At 36.1% G+C, this 24,162-nt stretch overlaps 1 long non-coding RNA gene across 1 annotated transcript; it reads right to left on the reverse strand.

Annotated features, from left to right (window-relative positions):
- Window positions 1-14,681: 14,681 nt before the first annotated feature.
- On the reverse strand, window positions 14,682-20,485 carry LOC144302205 (uncharacterized). The gene is made up of 3 exons (XR_013369053.1): window positions 20,362-20,485; window positions 17,103-17,283; window positions 14,682-14,928 (listed from the first exon to the last, which is right to left on the reverse strand). It is a non-coding gene; the product is annotated as an uncharacterized LOC144302205 (long non-coding RNA).
- Between the last annotated feature and the right edge of the window lie 3,677 nt (window positions 20,486-24,162).

Here is a 24,162-nt window from a genome sequence, read left to right on the forward strand (position 1 = left end):
ACTTTCAATACAAGATTGTTATGATTAAATGTGAAAATACCTTTAAAACACTTAGCAGTGTCAGACACGTAGTGATTACATGGATAAGTGGCAGCTATCAGGGCCACCATGGGCTTTATACTTCTTTTGGATTAGAAAAAGCCCTGTGGGTATTCAACTTGGAAAACAAAGCATGAGCTGGATTTTAGCTTTCCCTAGCTACATTAGCTAGGTGCTTCTGCTCGGTGTACGGACTGCAAAACTGTACTCAGAGATCTTAGGAGCTGCTGTCAACTATAGCACCTGAAATTTCCATCATTTAAATAATTCCTTGTGAATAAGGTTTTTTTGCACCCTCCAGAAAACCCCTGCTATTTAGATACTTAATAAAAATAATATGATCAGATGTTTAATTACACACACTACTGGTGAGAGTATAAATTGATATTTCTCTGGAAAGAAAAAGGGTAATATTCATCAAGAGCCTTAAACAGGCTTATATCTTTTGGTCTAGTAATTCCATTGAGACTTTACTTTAGAAATAATCAGAGACAGTGCGCCTGGTTGGCTAGTCAGTTGTGTTTGTCTTCAGCTCAGGTCATGTTGAGCCCTGAGTTGAGTTCCCTGGTCAACGGGGAGTCTGCTTCTCCCTCTCCCTCTCAAAATAAAGAAAATCTTCTTTAAAAAGAAATAATCAGAGATGCAGAGATTTATTTATCTAGTGTTATACATAATAGTGAACATTGGAAACTACCCAAACATCTAATTATAGTGAAATGGAATACTCTGCAGCCACTTAAATTGCTTCTCAAAGAAGTTTCTATAACAGCAAAACTTACTAAAATGTTGAGTGAAAAAAAAGCATGATGCAGAATTGCATATTTACATGATTTCATTAAAAAATACATAGAAAAAATCCTGGGATAAACTAACAAAATATTTACAGTATTTCTCTTTGAATAGAGCCATTACAGGTGATTTTCAGATTCTTTTTCACCTATTCTCCTTAGAATGAGCATTTTTATTATTACAAACAGAAAAAAAAGTGGGGATCCCTGGGTGGCTCAGCGGTTTGGCTCCTGCCTTTGGCCCAGGGTGTGATCCTGGAGTCCCGGGATCAAGTTCCGTATCGGGCTCCTGGCATGGAGCCTGCTTCTCCCTCCTCCTGTGTCTCTGCCTCTCTCTCTCTCTCTCTCTCTCTCTCTGTCTATCATAAATAAATAAATAAATATTAAAAAAAAAAACAGGAAAAAAGTGTTATTTTAAAAAACATTTTAGTTTTTTAAACTAAGAAACTGGGTGGCTTAGTTGGTTAAATGCCTGCTTTTGGCTCTGGTCCTGGTCCTGGGTTCCTGGAATCTAACCCCCCCGTAGGGTTCCCTGCTTAGCGGGAAGTCTGCTTCTCCCTCTGCCTTTCCTCCAACTCGTGCACGCACACTCTCTCTCAAATAAATATATAAAATATTTTTTAAAATATAAACAAATAAAAATAAAAAACATTTAAAAAATTAAGTTGCTTACAATAAAAGATACATTAGCTAATTAGCACTGGTCCTTTAATAAATCAACTAATATATAACACAATGAAAGAATGAGTAAGTAAAAGTGGTAGGAGGGAAGATACCAGGAATTCCTGGAGCTGAGATTATTTTGAGTAGTCTGAATTACCAATGAGGAAATAGCCGGGGCTTTAACTTGATTGGGCAAGATTATAGTTAAGTAAATAATATGAGGGATTTCTGTTTTTGGCCAAGATGGAGTAACTAGGACAAGATATACACTCCCTCCTGAAACAACCACAAAACCAGACAAAACATAAAATGATGGTTTTTAAAGACATTGAGCATTAGACAAGAAAGAAAAATGATCTCTGAGACAGGAAACAAGTAAATTAAGTAATTGCCCACTGAACTGCCTCAAGAGAATGTCCAGCCTGTGACCTGGGAGAAGTATCCTTCCTCATTTGAGGAACTGGAGCTGGGCATTTGAGAGTCTAAAGCAGCTAGAGTTCACAAAGTAGAGTCCCAGAGAGACAAAATCTACACTGAGAGAGAACTCCAGATACCTGCACAGGTTCCTCCTGGAGTATGGAGGTGTGTACTGATCAATGTATACATGTAAGGAAACTACTATAGACCAGGGGGAAAGCATTCAAAAGATAAGAGATATAATCTTCAGGCCCCATACAGGACTGGAAATAGTTCCAGTTCCCAACACCTGGAAGGGCAACTTCATAATTAATGCAATATAAAGTCAACTATACCGGAGAGTTTTGCCTCAAAAATGGGGCAAAATTACCCGAAGATTAAATGCTTTGCTGATATTGCCCTATCAAAATTTGATCCAGAAGGATCAATAGTGCCTATGCAACCTAACTATATCCCAGAACAAAATTCAAGAGTCTTCTTAGGGGGGATGCTTGGGTGGCTCAGGGGTTGGGCGTCTGCCTTTGGCTCAGGGCGTGATCCTGGTCCCAGGATCGAGTTCCACACGGAGCTCCCTACGAGGAGCCTGCTTCTCTCTGCCTGTGTCTCTGCCTTTCTCTTTCTGTATCTCTCATGAATAAATAAATAAAATCTTTAAAATATATATATTCTTCTTAGGGATAGGAAAAAAAATGTCCATTTTACCCCATAGGGTAAAATTACGAAGTCATAATACAGTAAAAAATTACTGAGTGTGCAGATAAGCAAGGCAAGAAAAAAAATCAACAGAAACTGATGTAGAAATGACACAGATGATACAATTATTCAATAAGGACATTAAAACACGTATTCCACACATTATAACTATGTACCATACAGTTCAGTAAGTTAAAGGAAAAATTGAAAATGTAGAGACATAAAAGATATTTTTAAAAAGATACAAATCATGGGTGCCTGGCTGGCTCAGTTAGTAGAGCACATGACTCTTGATCTCAGCGTTGTGAGTTCAAGCCCCACGTTTAGTGTAGAGATTACTTAAAAATAAAATCTTTAAAAAGATAAATAAAAGGACGCAAATTGAACTTCTAGGGATGAAAACTACAATATCTGAGATGAAAAATACACTGGTTAAAAATAACTAGAGGAAGACATTGCAGAAGAAAAGCTTAGTGAATAAAGGAATGTGGAAATAAAAACTATCCAAATGAAAAATACAAAAGCAGGAGGAAGACTGAAAAAGAGAAAGAGAACATCTGTAAGTTAAAGAAAACTTGTTCTTAGTGACTGGTAAACTGTGACCATTTTACCCGCCTACAAGTCAGGGCCCAGACAACAGATACCATCCAAATATCATAGCACAGCTGCTCATATTCTCAGGGTGACCCTAAGAAAGAGGAAATCTTAAAAACAGAGGAAAAAAGACACATTATATACCAAAGGAACAAAGACTACAGATTTCTCATTGGCAACAATGGAGGGTGAAAGATTGTGGGGTATCATCTTTAAAATACGAAAAGGAATAAACTACTAACCTAGAATTCTATATTCAGCAAAAATATCTGCCAAAAACAAGGCAAAAGAGAAACTCATTCAGATATACAAAAGCTCAAAGAATTCATCATCAGCATGCAGAACTGCACTTTGAAAAAGTTAAAGGAAATCCTTTAAGCAGAAGGAAATGATAGCAGATGGAAATCTAGATCTATGCAAAGGAAGGAAGAACACCAGAAACGGTAACTACATACGTAATCATAAAAATATTTTATTATTTAAATCTTTTAAAAAGATAATTAAAGAAAAATAATAAAGTTATGGGGTTTACAGAATATGTAGAAGTAAAATGTATGACAACAATAGTACAAAGACTGTGAGGAAAAAATGGCAACATACTGTTATAAGGTTGTTATACCATATGATAACTAATTTAATATCCCTGGAAGATAAACTGTGATGACTTGAAGACATATATTGTAAACTCTAAAGCAATAGATAAAATAACCATCAAAGAGTTATAGCTAATAAGCCAACAATAGAGATAAAATGGAATAATAAAAATGTTCAATTAGTCCAAAATAAAGCAGAAAAAGAGTGGAAAGTAAAGAACAATTGACACAAATAGAAAACAAATAACAAGAAGATAGATTTAAACCTAAAAATTTGGGACGCCTGGGTGGCTCAGTAGTTGAGCATCTGCCTTCATTCAGCTCAGGGCATGATCCTGGAGTCCTGGAATCAAGTTCCACATTGAGCTCCCTGCATGGAGCCTGCTTCTCCCTCTGCCTGTGTTGTGTCTCTTCCTCTCTTTCTCTGTATCTTTAATGAATAAATAAATAGAATCTTTAAAAAATAAAATAAAAAATAAAACCCAAAAATTTATTTTAAAAAATGTATTTTTTAATTTACTTATTTGAGAGAGAGAGAGAGCACACAAGTAGGAGGGGAAGGGGCAGAGGGAGAGGGACAAGCACACTCCCTCTTGAGCAGGGAGCCCAACTCAGGGCTTGATCTCAGGACCCTGGGATCATGACCTGAGCTGAAGGCAGACACTTAACTGACTGAGCCACCCAGGCACACCTAAACCCAAACACTTCAATACTCATATTAAATGTATATGATTTAAGCACCACAACTAAAAGGCAGATTTTCAGATGGAATAAAATAACAAGACTCAACAGTATCCAAAACTCATTTCAAATATAGTTACAAATAGGTTAAATACGGACACCCAGGTGGCTTAGTGGTGGGTCCTGGAATCAAGTCCTACAGCAGGCTCCCTGTAGGGCCTGCTTTTTCCTCTGCCTATGTCTCTGCCTCTCTCTCTGTGTGTTTCTTATGAATAAATAAATAAAATCTTTAAAAGAAAATAGGTTAAATACTAAGGAATGGAAAAAATACACCAAGCTAACAATAATAAAAATCAAGGTATAGAGACCATATTAATATCAGACAAACTATATTTCAAATCAAAAAATTTATTCCAGAAATAAAGAGGGCCATTTTATAATAATAAAGGGGCCAATTCATCAAAAATACATAATAATCTGGGGGTGCCTGAGTTAGTCAGTTGGGCATTCTACTCTTTTTTTTTTTTTTTTTTTTTTTTATGATAGTCACACAGAGAGAGGGGTGGGTAGAGACACAGACAGAGGGAGACGCAGGCTCCATGCACCAGGAGCCCGACGTGGGATTCAATCCCGGGTCTCCAGAATCGCGCCCTGGGCCAAAGGCAGGCGCTAAACCACTGCGCCACCCAGGGATCCCTGGGCATCCTACTCTTGATCTCAGCTCAGTTCTTAATCTCAGGGTCATGGTTTTAAGCTTCATGTTGGCTTCTGTGCTACACATGGAGCCTACTTAAAAAAAAAAAAAAGATAATAATCCTAAATATTTATACATCTAAAAACAGAGCTTTAAAATACAAGAAGCAAAAATTTATGAACTAGAAGGTGAAATAAACAAATTTACATTAGAGTCAGAGATTTTAATTCCCCTCGGTCAACTGACAAGTAGACAGAACATCAGTAAGGGTATAGAAGACTTGAACAATACTATCAACCAACTTGATCTAACTGACTTTTATAGAACAAGCCAGCCAACAGCAACAGAACATTCTCTTCAAAGTATCTGGAACACTAACAAAACTAGACCATATACCCTGATCATAAAACAAACCTTAAAAAGTTAAGCAATGGGATCCCTGGGTGGCGCAGCGGTTTAGCGCCTGCCTTTGGCCCAGGGCGCAATCCTGGAGACCCGGGATCGAATCCCACGTCGGGCTCCCGGTGCATGGAGCCTGCTTCTCCCTCTGCCTATGTCTCTGCCTCTCTCTCTCTCTCACTGTGTGCTTATCATAATAAAATAAAATAAAATAAAATAAAATAAAGTTAAGCAAATCATAATATACAATTATCTCAGGTATTAATAATAGAAATATAATCTGGGAAATCCTCTAAAATTTGGAAACTAAGAACCCATTTCTAGATAACAATGAAATCAATAAGGAAATTAGAGAGTCTTTGTGACTGAAATAATATAAATATATCAAAATGTCTAGAATACACCCTAAACAGCATTTAGATGGGAACTTAAAGCATTAAATGTCTATCTTTGAAAAGAAAGGCTAGGGCAGCCCAGGTGGCTCAGTGGTTTAGCACCACCTTCCGCCCAGGGCATGATCCTGGAGATGTGGGATCAGGTCCCATGTCCGGCTCCCTGCATGGAGCCTGCTTCTCCCTCTCTCTGTGTCTCTCATGAGTAAATAAATAAAATCTAAAAGAAAGAAAGAAAGAAAGAAAGAAAGAAAGAAAGAAAGAAAGAAAGAAAGAAAGAAAGAAAGTCTTAAACCAATGACCTTAGCTCCAGTCATAAGAAACTAGGAAAATAAGATCAAATGAAACCAAAAATAAGCAGAATAAAATGAAATAATAAAACCACAGCAGAAATCAATAACATAGGAAACAGAATAACATTGGAAATCAATAAAAACAAAAACTGGTTATATGAAAAGATCAATAATATTGACAAACCTATGGTCAGACTAATCAGAAAAAATGAGAGAAGACAAAAATGACCAAGATCAGGAATGAGAAAAGTGAGTTGACTTCAGATTCTATGGATATTAAAAGTACAATAAGGAAATTCTATGAACAACTTTATGCCATAAAATTTAACAACATAGATAAAATATTAAAATTCCTTGAAAGACTTGAACAACCAAAGCACTTCCTTTGGAAATGCCAATTCTATTCAGTAGGCAAAAACAGATTAGTATATAATTGAAAGTGGACAGAAGCAACATGAAAAATTACAGGGCATAGTCATAATGATAGTTTTTAACACCTGGAAATTTTTAGTTCCTTTATGATCAGCTCGTCAGCAAAAATGCATCAGTAGAATATAATCTTAAATGTGTCAAAGATGTGATGGAAAGCATTTGACTTTTTTAAGGCCTAAAAAAAGGGAGTCACTGAGTTTTATACATTTTTAATGTAGGATATTAACTAAAAAGTAATTTTAATGTGGCGATTAAGACAAAGTGAATGATTTTTTTGTATTCTTCAAAATTATCTTTCTTGAACTTGGATAAAATTTCTATTCACAAGGACATGAAATAAATGTCTGTAATATATAAGGAGCTCCCACAAATTAACAAGAAAGATCTATAAGGCTGTAGGAAAGTGAACAAAGGATATTGATATTGTGACAGTTCACAAAAAGAAATTACAAATGTCCATAAACAAAAAAATAATAAAACATCTCCAACATCATTAATCAGAAACATGCAAAGTAAAACTATAAGATAGCATTTTCCACCTATTAGATCAACCACAAGTAAAAGCCCTTAATAATCATTGCTGACAATGAGAGAAATGGGAAGTTTCATAACTTCTTTCAGGAATATAAATTGCTGTAGCTTAAGAAGAACAATTTAGCATTGTCTAATAAAGTTTAAAACGCACATATGGGGGTGCCTCTCTGGCACAGTGGGTAGAACATGCAACTCCTAATCTCAGGGTCCTGAGTCTAAGCCCCACATTGGGTGTAGGGCATTGGGTTGCTCAGTTGGTTAAGCATCTGACTTTTGATTTCAGTTCAGGTCATGATCTCAGAGTCATGAAATCAAGCCCCTCATTGGGCTGGATGCTCGCGTGGAGCCTGCTTAAGATTCTCACTATTTCTCTCCTTCTGCGCCTCCCCCCCATAAAAAAAAAATGAACATAAGATGAAGAATGGATAAAACCCACATGATAGTCTCAATAGATGCAGAAAAACCATTAGACAGAATCAAACACACTTTCATGATAAAAAACTAGAAACAGAAGAAAACTTCCTCAACCAGATAAAGTTGGGCATCTACAAAAAAAAAAAATCTACAGCTAATATCAACTTAATGTTGAAAAACTAGATTACTTCTCCTAAGATCAGAAACAAATGGTATGCCTGCTCTCATTATTCCTATTCAATATTATACTAGAGTTTCTAGCCAGGGAAATCAGGCAAGAAAAAGGAATAATAGATATCCAGATTAGAAAGGAAGAAGCAAAACTATGACTTGAAGATGATAAAAATCCTAAGGAATCCACTAAAAAACTATAAGAACTAATAAGCAAGTTTGTACAATATAAGATCAATATACAAAATCAATTATATATACTAGCAATGAACAATCTGAAGCAAAATGAATAAAACAATACCATTTAGAACAGCATAAAAAAGAAAATCCAAAGAATAATTTTTTTTAAGATTTATTCATTTATTTATTCATGAGAGACAGAGAGAGAGAGAGGCAGAGACATAGGCAGAGGGAGAAGGAGAGACATAGGCAGAGGGAGAAGCAGGCTCCTTGCAGGGAGCCCAGTGTGGGACTCGATCCTGGAACTCCCGGATCACGACCTGAGACAAAGGCAGATGCTCAACCGCTGAGCCACCCAGGCGTCCCCAAAGAACAAATTTAACAGAAAAGTCCAAGATTTGTACACTGAAAATTTCAAAACAATCACTTTTAAAAAATTATTTTATTTATTTATTTATTTGACAGAGAAAGAGAGAGCATGAGCAGAGGGAGGGGCAAGGAGAAGAGGGAGAGAATCCCAAGCAGACTTGGTGCTGAGCATGTGCCTGATGTGAGGCTCAATCTCATGATCCCAAGACCATAACCTGAGCCAAAACCAGGAGTCAGTGCTCAACCAACTGAGCCACCCAGGAGCCCTACAAAACATTACTGAAAGAGATTAAAGAAGATCTAAATATATTGACATACATTCCATGTTCATAGACTGGAAGAAAATATAATTAAGATGTCAATATTCCCCAAATTGGTCTATAGATCAAGACAACTGATATCAAAATCTCAACTGGAATTTTTGAAGAAATTGACAAACTTTATTTAAAATTAATGTGGATATTCAAGTGAGCCAAATAACCAAAACTTGGAAAAAAAATAACAAAGTTGAAGGACTAACCAATTTTGAAACTTACTATAAAGCTACAGTAATAAAACAGTGTGGTACTGGAACAAGATTAGACAAATAAATTAATGCAATATAATTGAAAGTACAGAAATAACTACTTACATTTACAGTTGGTTGATTTTGATTAGGTTGCCAAGATCATTCAAAGGGTAAAAGAGTAATCTATTCTTAGACCCATCACTGTTTCCAAAGAGTTGGACCACTAAGATTTTTGGAGTCAGTATCAAGTGCCCACTGCTGAGGTCAAGAATTCAAGGTCCTGGGTTAGACACCTCTGACATCCACCCACATGGAATGGGTAAGGAACAGTTCCCACTCACATCCCCCAAATGGGGGGATACAAATAACAGATGTCAACTATATCAAACATAAACATTTTTTTTCTGGAAGTTTGACCTTGAAAGGTAGCAGAGAGAGAGGTTGGTATAGCTAAAGGGGAATGTGGAAATGAGGAGTTTTGTTAGAAGTGACTTGAGTACATTTAAGTGCTTGTGCATAATAGGCAATATGAAGTGAGCAGTTGAAAATACAAAAGAGAGATACTTGGGTGGCTTAGTCACTTAAGCATCCAATTCTTGATCTCAGGTCAGGTCTTGATCTCAGGGTTGTAAGTTCAAGCCCCACGTTGAGCTCCAGGCTGGGTGTGGAGCCTACTTAAAAAAAAGAAAAAAATACAAGAGAAATAGAAGATAGTCAATGAATCTAAATAGATTATTATTTCCAAATCTCTGTCAGAAAAATATAGTCAACAAAGGAATTTCTTCCAGGGAATTTGGGAGATAACCCAGATTCTCCCTTAACTTTCCTCTTCAGGCTTAGGGCATACAAAGTTGAACCACAACTGTAAATCACCTTATAAAGTCTAGGAGCACCTGGGTAACTCAGTTGGTTAAACTTCTGCCTTCAGCTCAGATCATGATCCCAGTCCTGGGATTGAGCCCCATGTCAGGCTCCCTGCTCAGCAGGGAGTCTGCTTCTCCCCCTCCTCCTGCTCCTCTCTTTCTCTCTCTCAAATAAATAAATAAAACCTTTTAAAAAAATAAATCACATTATACGGTCTATACAGCCATTGGAATCCAAAATTCCAATTCCCAGACCATTACGTTAACCAGTAATTCAATCTTCATTAATAATAGGATTCCCTTCATTCATCCTCTTATTTAGCAAGGGCATAATTGCAGGCAGGCCTTTGCAAAATGTGGACATGTTAGACTTCTTTCTTGTTTGTTTACCCCTTCCCACATTCTCAGCAACCACTGCTGACCTAAGTTACAGTACTAAGAGGGAGGGGAGGAAAAGAAGGCAGAAGAGTTCTTCCATGATAGGTACTATCTTAAAATGGCTTTGCACTCTCTGGTTTGGCAGATGTTTAAAACCGAATCATTCTTAAATTTGGTTTTATTCCCTGGAATCGCTTCCCGGCCTTTTGGCTAAGATCAAATGGTTTTACTCTTTGGAGACTATCCTGCTAAACCTTTCCAACTTCCAACCTTCCCATGACATGAGTCATTCTTTCTGAGCTTAAAGCTATTGATGCTCTGTAGTCACTGCTGAAAACAGTAGCCCACCTCTCAGATTCTCTGTTGGTAACCCACTACCCTCCCAGGCAATCTTCTTGGAAAAACTTCTTGCTGTGTGAAATTATTCTTTTTCCAATTGTTTAAGTCACAGTTTGAGGTTATCTGCAACCAAGGCAAATTGCTGATAATAGTGGCACATCAAATTTTATTTTTGTCTTCCTGATATCCTGCTTATTTTATGGGAGGGTAGTTGCTAATTGTTGAGAAGACTAATGAATTGATTATGATTTTACATAAAAATTATAATGGGGAATTATATTTTAAAGTCCTGAAAGCCTTATCTCCAAATAAACTAAGGGCAGGTTCCCAGACTTTTCTCCTTAAACCTCCCTAAGTGAGTTTTTTCTAAGATTGACAGATTTTATTTTCACTGTATTTTGGGAATCAGATGGAATGCCCATATGTTGTAAACAGTAACTGTAATATATTTGCTTTAAAAACTGACAAGAAACCAAAAGACCTAGAACAAAGAGCACTAATTTTGTACCCAGCTGCATGCTAAACACACAGTGAATCAATTTGAACCCAAATATAACTGCTATTTTCAGATGTCTGTTTAATTTCTTAAGTAACCCATGAATATGTTCTATTATGAAAGATTCAAACCATTCCAAAGTTCCATTCCTTTTTATAAGTATTTACATACATACATACATATAACTTTAAATATTTTACATAAATGGAGTCATTGTAAATGTATTATTGTTCTGTGGCTTACATTTTTAGTTAATAATTTGTTTTGAAAATTTTCTAGTTGTACAGAGCTCATTTTAACGACTGCATGATATTCAACAGTGGAATGCATATAATTCATTCAACCATATCTATTAATGGATATTTAGGTTCCTTCCAATTTTTAGTTATTACAAACAATGCTACAACAAACCATAAACATGCCTTTCTTCATATTTTTCTGTAGCATTTTGAGAAGTCAGTTCAGACAGTGTAAACCTAGAACAACAAAATATCCCCAGAACCACTCCCATATGCTTACTTTAAGGTCTTCCCTTCATTACATATAGAGATTTATCTAACAGGTTATAATAACACATTAATTGAACAAATGGATCACTGCTTGTGTGGATGTTACCTAAAATAGTATGCTTAATAAAAGTCTCATGTCTTAAAATGGAACTGCAACAGACAAGTACATGAGCTGACTAATCCAATTGGGAATGCAAGCTGACTTTAGGCATGGTTTATTAGACCAAATTTCTTTCCTTCCTTCTTCCTTCCCTTTCTCTCTTCCGTTTTCCCTTCCCTCCCCCCTTCCTTCCTTCTTTCCTTTTTTTCCTACTTCCCTCCTTCTTTCCTTTTCCTAACCCTTGTGCAAATCAGTAACCATTTATTAAATGTTAGAATACACCTTTCAAGTCTTGGTATTTGTATTAACCACCGAGACATATCAGTGAAGGAGTTATGATGTATGTACAGCTACCAAGAGGTGTTTCTAATTTTCACAACTTTTAGAAGACTAAAAGATCAGTTTTTAAAAAGTGGCCCTCTTTCAAGCTATTACAAGATTACACTTGTCAAGCAGTATTTCATTACAAGGGAAGACTTGCATTATGTTTTTATTGCCTGGAAGAAAACCCTGCCATGCTTTTCATGGTCTCGTGTAATCTATAAATAGACTTTCTCATTTAGCAGAAAAGAAACAGAAATTTCATCACTTTTACATAAGATACCAAATATACCTATGGTTCACGGGTCAACAAACTGAACAACTACGCCAAATCTCCCTCATATACTACAGTCTGCATTAGCAGTCCTTCTTAGTTTAGCAACCTAAGAAGAATATTGTAACAGAATCAAGGTCTGAAGGCATCAGAGGGTATTTTTAGACTTCAGTGGGGTCATGATCTGCTCTTTTTAGGTGTGGATTTCATATATTAAAATTCAGTGACTAGCTTTCCTAAACTCATAAAACCCTTAAGGCAAAATGCATAATGAAAAATTCTGTGGGATCCCAAAACAGTAACAAGGGATACATTTTAATTTTATTTCCAGTATTGTTTTCAGTAATTATTCAACTTGTTTATTGCTATGCCCTAGATCTTCCTAGGCAGCCAGTGGTAAAAGAGTTCTGTGATTTGGCAGTATTAGAGCCATAAAAGAATGGACACTTAGTTATTTCCAATTAGCACAAATGCCAGGTTAGATAGCAGTAAAGTACAGCAACAGATAACATTCCTTGTATGTGTAAGGCATTTTTGTTAAACAAGATTTCTTGCCAGGTTGATTTAATTTAAACATACTAAATAAAGAAAACTTCTAGAGACTTTGTAAATAGACTTCTTAGAAGGCTATAAAACTGGCTTTGATCTCTCATTTGAGTCTTTTAAAAAATCTTAATTATACTCTCTCAGCATTTTCATACTGACATCCAGAGCAATCTCTTTGTACTTTGACCAAAGATTGTTTTCAGATGTAATGAAGTAGAATCAAGTTTTCATTTGTATCTGCCAAGGTGCTTACAAAATTAGGAAGAAGTTTTAAAATGCACTAGTAAATCCACAAGAGGTTTTCTTTTTTTTTTTTTTTTAAGATTTTATTTATTTATTCATAAGAGACATAGAGAGAGAGAGAGGCAGAGAGACAGGCAGAGGGAGAAGCCGGATCCATTCAGGAAGCCCGGATGTGGGACTTGATCCCCGGACTCCAGGACCATGCCCTGGGCTGAAGGCAGGCACTAAACCACTGACCATCCAGGGATCCCCCACAAGAGGTTTTCATTCTAATTTTGATTCACTCCAAATAACTTTAGGTAACAGTCACAACTATTTCATATCATTTGTGATTTATAAATCATAAATGCTTTCTCAAGTTTTGATTGTATGATGACATAGTATTCCAATATGATTCAAATTTTTGAAGCTTGTATTTTAAATGATGTTATTAATCACATAGGGGAAGAAAGTGACTACTGTCAGCTTTTACTTTTGTAGCATGTGCAATTTATTTGATTCCTGCTCAGTGGTGGCATGGGGTTAGATCATGAGAGGTGAAAGTTCTATGCATTATTCATTTTCTATGTCCAAAGTTTGCCAAATATTCACCACTATCCTCTTGGTTCTTCCATTTTATAGACAAGGAATATAAGGTATGGAGATGTTGAATAACTTTTCCAAGTTCACATAACATGTCAGTCACAAATCAGAATAGTCTTTCTGGAAATTTTACGATGTGACTTAACCTATAAAATGATCTTAAAATACTAATGCAATGACTGGACATAGGAATGAATTGTTGCTGATGCCATTGAACAGAAGCTTGTTATATTTAAACTTTTCCTAAGAGGAAAAGAAGGGCAAAGTGTATAAACAGAAAAGGAAATATAAATAACCAATTAGCATATAAAAATATGTATTCTCACTAAGAACTAAAAAAAGTATGTATACATAGGGGTACCTGGGTGGCTCAGTCAGTTAGGCTTCTGGCTCTTGGTTTGGGCTTGGATTGTGATCTCAGGGTCTTGGGTTCCAGCCCCGTATCAGGCTCTGCACTCAGTGGGGAGTCTGCTTGGGAGTCTCTCTCTCTCCCTCTCCCTCTTATCTCTCTAAAGTAAATAAATAAATCTTAAAAAAAAAGGAGTAGGTATAGATAGAACAAAACCTGAAAGAATACAATACATACTACTTAATACCAGCTATTTTGGGGAATTATAATTGTAGAAGACAAATCTTTTATTTTAAAATTTAAACATTTTTGTATTATTTATATGTTATAATCAAAAAGTATGATAGTCAACAAATATTTATTCAACTTTTACAGCACTGTATTTGGACTCCATCAGTGAACAAAACTTCCTTTGCCATGAAGCTTACATTCAGCTTCTATTTTATTGAAGTTCAAAAAACAGCTGAGACCCTTTACTGCAAGTTTAATTTAAACTGCAGCAGAAAAAATTAACAGAGGGAATTGCTTTCTCAAGTAACATAAATTACATCAAGGTATATTTGTGTGTTTGTTTTCAATGAGTGGGGGAAAAGCCAGGAGAAGGGACAAAACAAACAAATTGAAAACAGGATTTAGGGATAATATTATAATACGTAAACTGTCTTTATCTTCAATACTAGCTATGTTTCATGATTTCCAAAAATTTTCTGAAACATGAATCACAAAACTTAAAAATAAACCAAGAATTGGAGTTAGATTACACTTGTGTTTTTTTCTTTTTTAAGATTTATTTATTTACTCATGAGAGACAGAGAGAGAGAGGCAGAGACACAGGCAGAGGGAGAAGCAGGCTCCATGCAGGGAGCCCGGCGTGGGACCCGATCCCTGGTCTCCAGGATCAGCCCTGGGCTGAAGGCAGCGCTAAACCGTTGAGCCACCTGGGTTGCCCATATTGAGGATCTTCTAACCATATCCAGGTTCATTGGGAAAGTGTTTGGTGTTCAACTCATGACATCTTCCATGCATGCTTTTGATAGGCTTGCACTTTCATCTCATGGAGAAGGAAATGGAGACCTAGAGAAAGGGAATAACTTGTTCAATGTTACATATGGGTTAGGTCAAGGATATGAACCACTAGCAGTAGAAAGAGAGGCAGAGACACAGGCAGAGGGAGAAGTAGGCTCCCTGCAGGGAGCCTGATGTGGGACTGATCCCAGGACTCCAGGATCACTACACCCTGGGCAGAAGGCAGATGCTCAACCGCCCCCCGCACTGGGCTGTCCACTCTTGATTCTTTGACACATGATTCTTTTAAAAGTTTCTTGGTAAAATCAAATAGTCATCCCAGAACTGATAGGCATGATTTTGGAATTCTTTATGATATTTTATTGTTAAGTTCCACTTTTGGCTTTATCTTCTCAAACCAGAAGTTCTATTTTATGGAATATGAACTAAATTGATCCTGAAAATCTTGAATTCATGCCTAAAACTCTGAATTTATGAAATATAAGTTAATTGGAGCAGGTTGAAATGATTAATTTTGCTATGGTGTTAGGAATTAGAAAGAATAGGTTTAGATTTTCTTTTAAATTCATTTTTAATTTAATGTCAATGAAAATACACACAAAATATTTTCATATTGTTTTAGTAACCTTCAATAAAGGCCAGGGGAAAGAAAAAAAGAAATAAGTAACAATTGTTGAAGAACTAAATTTGCCAGGAATTGACGCAAACTTTTTTTTCAATACCGACAACAGTATTATGAGGTCAGAAAAACAGTTTTAATTTGAAGAAAAGTAAGTTTTTCAATGTCACACAATTAAGTAGCTGTGTGTTTGAACCCCAGATTGGTGACTTCAGAAACTCAGCCCTCAGGACTACATCCTGGTGTGCATCTGATTGGTCTTAATTTCTTTTTGTTTCCTGGTTTACTGTTAACTTCCTTTTTTAAATCTTATTTCTTTCTCTTCCCCCACCTCCTCTTTCTTTCCTTTTCAAATATAAATGGAGAAACATAAGAACAAGTATAGCTTCATTCTATTGGGAAAAATACATTATGAATATCCTAGATATTTTACTTGATTTATTTTCAAATTCTTTAAGGTAAAGGTCAAAAGCCACAGAGTCCTACAGGATTTAATCAGTGAGGGACTGGTAGGAAATTGAAAACATTCTCGAATTGAATCATTCCAAGACAGCTTGAAAAAAAGACTATTTTACAAGTGTCCTCAAGATGTAGGGAAACTACCATAGGATATAGTGCAGTAGGAACTGGGGTCCCTTGCCACTGGTAGGCCTATACAGAGAGGGGCTTTGTGGCTTCCAGAACTAGAACCTCAGGATTCTCTGTGGAGAGGGCCATCTGACAGATACCCTAACCTTCAGTCATCTAACAGGTATGAGATGGTGGAAACAGTTCCCGATGATTCACTGCCTTCCTACCATCTCCTGCAAGCGACCACTCAAAGCTAGAAGGCAAAAAAGCCCACCGAGGCAGTCTACGCAGGTCAGCCTCCCAGCTCACAGAGCAGGCTGAAGGAAAGTGGAGAGAGGGCCTAGCGAAGCAAACAGAAGCTATCCAGCACAAGGTCTAAATTGTGGTGAAAAGAGGCAGTTCAGCTTCTCTAGCTAGGGATAATTCCTTGTCTATCAAAACCTTTCATTTTTGCTAACATCAGAAATAGCTTTTTCTGATTAATCCCATCAAAATTTAAAAAAATAAAAATAAAAAATAAAAAAATCCCATCAAATTCATGTAATTTCTTTGTACAAATTGCAATGACATTAAATATTTTATCTATGCCTGATTAATTTATCACTTCTTTCATGCATATCATTGTTCCTAAGTTTTTGCAATGTATATATTTTGCAATGCATATATTTTTTATATGCTACTGCTGAATCATAGAAAGGAGCAGGCCTGGGACCTCCTAGGTCAGATGGCTAGGCCCTGGACAATGTTGAGAACTGCCTTGGTCCCCCAATAGCAGCCACTGGCAGCCTATACAGCACAATGCTTAAGAATAAGGGCTCTGAGGGGTGCCTGGGTGGCTCAGCTGGTTAAGCAGCTGACTCACGGTTTTGGCTCAGGTTGTGATCTCGGGGGTTGTGAGATCGAGCTCCAGGTTGGGCTCCATATCCAGTGTGGTTCCTGCTTAGGATTCTCTTTCTTCCTCTACCTCTACCCTTTTCCCTCCCTCCCCCTCAAAATAATTTTTTTTTTTAAAGAATAAGTTCTCTAGGGGTACCTGGATGGTGCAGTCAGTCAGGTGTCCATCTCTTGGTTTCAGCTCATTTTGTGATCTCAGAGTCATGAGATCAGGCCCCACAGTGGTCTCTGATCTCAGTGCAGAGTGTTTGAGATGCTCTCTCCCTCTTCCTCTGCCCCTCCACCTGCACTCCAGTGCTCTCTCTAATGAATAAATAAATCTTAAAAAAAAAAAAAAAAGAATAAGGTCTCTGAAGCCAGACTCTGCTACCTGCTAGCTGTATGATGTTGGGAAAATTATTTCTGCCTATGCCACCTATTCATAAAATGGGTAGTAAGGTATCTGGGTGGCTCAGTCAGTTAAGCATCTGCCTTCAGCTCAGGTCATGATCTCAGGGTCCTGGGATCAAGCTCCACATTGGACTCCCTACTCAGTGGGGAGTCTGCTTCTCCCTCTCCCTCTGACTCTCCTCCCTGCTTGTGTTCTCTCTCTCTCAAATTAATAAAAAAAAATTTTTTTAAATGGGGAGTAATGATACCATCAACCTCAAAAGGTCAACCCAAAGTTTGATGAATTAGGATGTGCAGAAGGATTACAACAATGCCTGACACAGTGTAAGCATTGAACAAATGGTATTTATTTTCTCAAAAATAAATGTTCTGGTCTGACACAAATTGGCTGATTAAAAGGAGTCTATATGCAAGAGTAAAGATAGATTAATATAAATTACAATTCTAAAAGCAACTCCAAGTGACTTTGAGACTTCATAAAGAAACATCAGGGCAGAAACCATATCTAAATTCTCTAAATATATGTGCCAGACTGGGCATTTTGCTAGGTGTTTAAGGTAGAGATGTGATTAATATATGTCACTGCTCCGAATGAATTCATTATCTACAAAAGATATGTGCTTTCATTAAACAGAATTGAATTACAAGCATTAGGTATTTGGTGTTTTCCTCTCATAACATTCTACTAAAGTGGGTATCATATATTCCACTTAAAGAAGTGGAAACATGTTTAGAAATGTTAAAACATTATAGAGATTTTAATCCCTCTAAATTCAAAACTCACAACTTTCTACTATATCCACTATATTAGGCCTAAGATTTTTTTGTGACTTACTTTGCCAAATCCCAGAATACGGAGAGGTGTAAAACTGTAACATTCACATTTATTAACTAATCAAAAAAAATTTTGAGTGCCTACTATATGTTCATGTTCTAGAAAGAAGACAAACATGTGAAAACTTAGGATAGAAATTAACTACTGAATTTAAGGAATCCCACAAGATGGAAGAAGTCAAATTGCCAAGGGGATAGCCTTTATGACAACTGCTACAAAGCCAAATTATAGAAAACTGCTATAGAAGTCAAATAATTCAAGTTAGGTCTGGTTCCATACAACATTGCAAAGCATCTCAAAGTCATAACTTCCATATCACAAAATTGGAATGGCCCTAAGAAACATTGCTCATATGCCTTCCTCAAACCCATTCAGTCTAAAATGTGTAAATCTGGATTAACATAGCTGAGAATACCAGCATTAAGTAACTATAGTTTATTGCAGTAGTTTTCTATGATTTTACAAAAACAACAGTTTTCTGTATGGCAAACTTAGAATGAAGTCTAAAATGGTGAAGAAAAAAAATAAAATAAAATAAAATAAAATGGTGAAGGAAAAAAATTTAAAAATTAAAAAAAATTTTAAAAATAAAATGGTGAAATAAAAGCAGAGCTAATAATGTGAAGACGAATGGTCACACAGAGCAACATCGTTCCCTAGCAAACATTGTGCAATTGTTATATGATTAGAAACAATTCCATGGAACAGATATTCCTTGTTTACTTTTTTACTTACTGGCATTGGTGCCAGCCCTTAGCGTACAAGAGGAAATTGGAGGAGAATAAGTTTAAACAGCCTTTGGGAGTTTTTAAAATACATTACTATACTTTGTTTTCTCAAAATAATCCTGTATGGGGGCTCTGGGTTGGCTCAGTCGGTTAAGCATCTGCCTTCGTCTCAGGTCATGACCCCAGAGTCCTGAGATGGAGCCCTGTGACCCCGCTCTGCAGGGTCAGGTCAGGTTATGACTCCCTCTCCATTCTGCTCATGTGGTCTCTCTTGCTAGCTCTCTCTTGAATAAATAAACGCATAATCTTCAAAACAATCCTGTATGATAGGTTCTGGCAGAGATTTTAGACAATTTTGGTGAAAAGTGTGACTTTTTTTTTAATTGGTTTTTCCTTCAGGAGTATTCATATAGGGGATCCCTGGGTGGCGCAGCGGTTTAGTGCCTGCCTTTGGCCCAGGGCGTGATCCTGGAGACCCAGGATCGAATCCCACGTCGGGCTCCCGGTGCATGGAGCCTGCTTCTCCCTCTGCCTGTGTCTCTGCCTCTCTCTCTCTCTCTGTGTGACTATCATAAATAAAAATAAACATTAAAAAAAAAATTAAAAAAAAGGAGTATTCATATAAATAGCTTTATAAATATGTTCTCTCTCTTTTTTTTTTTTTTGAAAAAGATTTTATTTATATCTTCATGAGAGAGAGGCAGAGACAGGAAGAGGGAGGAAAAGCAGGGTCAATGCAGAGAGCCTGATGTGGGACTCAATCCGGGGACTCTAGTATCATGCCCTGAGCCAAAGGCAGATGCTCAACTGCTGAGCCACTCAGGAGTCACATAAATATGTTCTTAAAGTAATGCTGAAATCAAGAAAATATTTTGAAATACAGGATTACTTGGTAATACCAAAAATCCTTTGCATTCTATCTGAGAATAATAATGTATTGTTGATTAGTAATAGTGAAATAAGTCTAAACTTTTTCATTGTCTTATTCAGTATGCTTTGACTTACTGAATAACTGGACATTTTACATTCTTGGTTCTTTTGATTTTAAATTACCATGCAAGAGGCTTAAACTTTTTTTTTTTTTTAATTTTTATTTATTTATGATAGTCACAGAGAGAGAGAGAGGCAGAAACACAGGCAGAGGGAGAAGCAGGCTCCATGTCCCGGGAGCCCGACGTGGGACTCGATCCCGGGTCTCCAGGATCGCGCCCTGGGCCAAAGGCAGGCGCTAAACCGCTGCGCCACCCAGGGATCCCGCAAGAAGCTTAAACTTTTTATGTCAACTTTATATATTCATACCGTTTTTGAAATATACCTAAGTTCCATATACATCGATTCAAGCAGTTAGAATCCTAATTATACCTTGGCATTCTTAACATGTTTCCCATTCTTTAAAATGGGGATAAAGTTGGAATACCCGGGTGGCTCAGCTGTTGAGCATCTACCTTTGGTTCAGGTCATGATCCTGGAGTCCTGGGATCAAGTCTCACATCCGACTCCCTGCATGGAGCCTGCTTCTCCTTCTGTCTATGTCTCTGCTTCTCTCTCTCTGTTGTCTCTCATGAATAAATAAATAGAATCTTTAAAAAAAGGGGGGGGATAAAGTTGCTCACCTAAGGATCATTTATTTGTAAAAATTAATTATCTGCCAGATACCAAGTTTGTGAAGGTTCATGGATGTGTCTTTAAGTATTTTCACTATACAGCTTAACCTTAAATGACATGGGTTTGAACTGCACAGGTTAACTTATATGTGAATTTTTTTCAATAAATATAGCACAGTACTATATTTTATCTTATGATTTTCTAAATAAAATTTTATTTTCTCTAGCTTACTTTATTGTAAGAATATAGTATATAACACATATACAAAATGTGTGTTAATTGATGTTTATAGTTAAGTTTTGGAAAGTCAAAAGTTACATGTGGATTAGCCAATGTACAAGGGGGTTGGCACTCCCAATTCCCCTCTTTGTTGAAAGGTCAACTGTAATTCCCATATATTCCAATTATAGATATATTGTGTAATTTCTTACCTTAATTTCTTAAGGTAAATCTCACTTCCTCCAGGAAATAATGCACTGCTTCTCCCCATGATTGTTATGATACCCTGCCATTCGGTCTAATAGAACCCAGTTCTTTCCCCATCTGGATCCTGTCTCATTTTATTGTGATTCCTTGTCCATTCACCTGATAAACTGAAAGCTCTTCGGAAATAAGGACTCTATCCATCTTTTTTGTGTGTGTATGTGTGTGGATTTTATTTTTTTTTAATTTTTTTCACTTCAATTTTTTTCCATCCATCTTTCTCACCGTTATATCCTATGTGTATCTAGCACAACATACGACACAGTAGAAGTCTAATAAATACTTGCAAGGTGAATGAAAAATCAAAATTGGAGCTCTTTCTTCTTTTCATAGAACTTTATTTTCATTATTAAAGATTATTATTTTAAAAAATAATTGTATTAGTCTTGCAATTTCCTAAGGTTTTGATCACTTTACTCTTCCTCTAATCCATTAATATGTACATTTTTGCATGGAAAATATAATCATAATAACTAAATAATATTAAAATGCCTTCAAAACATATTTAGAAAACTGGTGTCTTTGAATGAGGAGTCATTAAGGTGAAATTCAGAGTTATCAGACTTATTGAGTTGCTATGAGTTAATTACATATTTTTCTCCAAAAATGTCATTTAACCAAGGACATCATTTTCCCTAAGAAGATAATACTTAGTAGAGAAGAAAAATGTTTCTGTTTTCTAGCCATGTAGAAAAAGAATTTACAAAGCAAGATCACAAAAAGAAATAAATCTATAAGCAACTTTCAGAAAACAAAATTATAATAAAATATCAAGACTACATTGGTACATTAACAATTTTTTAAGTTCTCAAGTCATTTCTTAAGTAACGTGACATTTTCTGATCTTCCTCATGATGAATACCAAGCCTATCTTAGTCTAAAAATACAATATGATCTATGAATAAGAGTATGATGGTTTCTATTTTGATATTAAAGCTTATATAATGTAATCAGTAAATTGGAAACTTCAAAGGAAATTGGAGATCCAAGCATTATCTCCTTTTTTTCCTCTTGTCTCCCACTGTGTACTCCCTGGAGAGGTGATGGGTAATTCACATAATATAAAAAAAATTTTTCTTTAAGATTTATTGATTTAAAAAAAAAAAAGATTTATTGATTTATGATAGACAGAGAGAGAGAGAGGCAGAGTGCAGGCTCCATGCCGGGAGCCTGACGTGGGACTCGATCCTGGGACTGCAGGATCACGCCCTGGGCCAAAGGTAGGCGCTAAACCACTGAGCCATCCAGGGATCCCACATAATATAAAAAATTTTACTCAACATATACCCATCAAAAGAAAATGAGAGTCAAAGAAATTGGCCATACATAAATATACATATATATATATATATATATATATATATATATATAAATGTACATATAGGGATCCCTGGGTGGCGCAGCGTTTTGGCGCCTGCTTTTGGCCCAGGGCGCGATCCTGGAGACCCGGGATCGAGTCCCACATTGGGCTCCCGGTGCATGGAGCCTGCTTCTCCCTCTGCCTGTGTCTCTGCCTCTCTCTCTCTCTCTCTGTGTGTGACTATCATAAATAGATAAAAGTTTTTAAAAAAATGTACATATATACACATACATATTTGCTCTTTTTATACTTAGCACTTAGCAAACACTTAATATATAGTATATATCACAGAAGTGTTTAATGGATGGATGAATCAAAAACAGTTTTTGTAAGAATTGTTCTTAAGATCACATTAGAATTTTCAAAAATTTTAATCTCTGTACAAATGTGGATTTGCTTATATTGTTTATGTTAACTAATACATCTAATAATACTTGGCAGAGGAAAAAACCTTATTTATGGAATAAGAACCTAGCTTTATTTAGTGGACTGAATCCAATACAACTTCTACATCCCCTGATTTTATGGTTTCTTAAAAGCAGTGTGTCATTAGAATTACCGCATCTCCTTTTTCTTAAGTCATTAGCGTATTCACAGGGAGCAAAATGAAAAACTCACAAAAGAAAAACAAACAAAATGATCAAATCAGGTCAAAAGATTCATCAAATCTAAGACAACCAAAAAATTTTCTGTCTACCCTCAATTACAGCAGATGTCTTCTTTCCCATTTTGCCTAACTGAATCTACCTGATTTAATGTGCTTTAAAAGAGAAGTATCTTCCTCTCAACATCACCAAGTATAGATTTAAAGCAAAACAATTTTAATCAAATTCACATGCAGATTATATGGGCTCCAGCCAATTCCTCTTATCATAATTGACCAGAACTGTGGTACTGCCGTGCTTTATAGAGTTTTAGAATAATTTTCTTTGATGCACATTTCCTATCATTATGAATGATATGGCCTATTTAAAGATATGTCTTATAAAATTGTTTCCTTCTCCTGTCTTATTAACTCTTGAGGGTACTAAACAATAAAAATTTTGTAAATTATTTATTTCCATCTTCTTGATTTAGAAATTTCCTTCATATTGGAAATTGAAGAAAACACTATTAAATTTCAACTGTATAACTTTACTGATCCCAAATATATATATACTTATTTATATATATTAAAATACATAAATAAATGTTATAAATATGTATATGTGTGTGTATATATGCATATACACACATTTTAAAGTAAGCTCTTGGCCCAGTATGGGGCTTGAATTTACAGCACTGAGATCAAGAGGCACATACTCTACTGACAGACAGCCAGGCACCCCTCCAAATATATTTTGAAAGTGGTATGAAGTAAATGTTATCTGCAGTTACCTTTCAAAATGTGTCCTAGAAATGGCATAGTCAAAATTAGTCAAAGAAGTTAAGTCCAAAATATAAGGAACTGTATAGTAAAATTGGAAATGCCCATTATTTTTTTTAGTTTGTAAATCATCTTTTAAAAATGTTTAGATAAAAAATAAATAAATAAATAAATAAATAAAATGTTTAGATATATCATACATTCATAAAAGCATATAAAAAGCAGACCATCTAGAGAATAAAATAACATCAGAATGAACACCCATGAACCTAGTAGCCTAATAGATAAAACATTACTTATATATTAGAAACTCTTTTGATGGGACACCTGGGTGCCTCAGTGATTGAGCACCTGCCTTTAGCCCAGGACGTGATCCTGGGGTCCTGGGATGGAGTCCCGCATCAGGCTCCCTGAATGGAGCCTGCTTCTCTC

This window comes from Canis aureus, chromosome 31, assembly GCF_053574225.1.
Source record: "Canis aureus isolate CA01 chromosome 31, VMU_Caureus_v.1.0, whole genome shotgun sequence".
In the NCBI taxonomy this organism is placed as follows: Eukaryota; Metazoa; Chordata; class Mammalia; order Carnivora; family Canidae; genus Canis; species Canis aureus.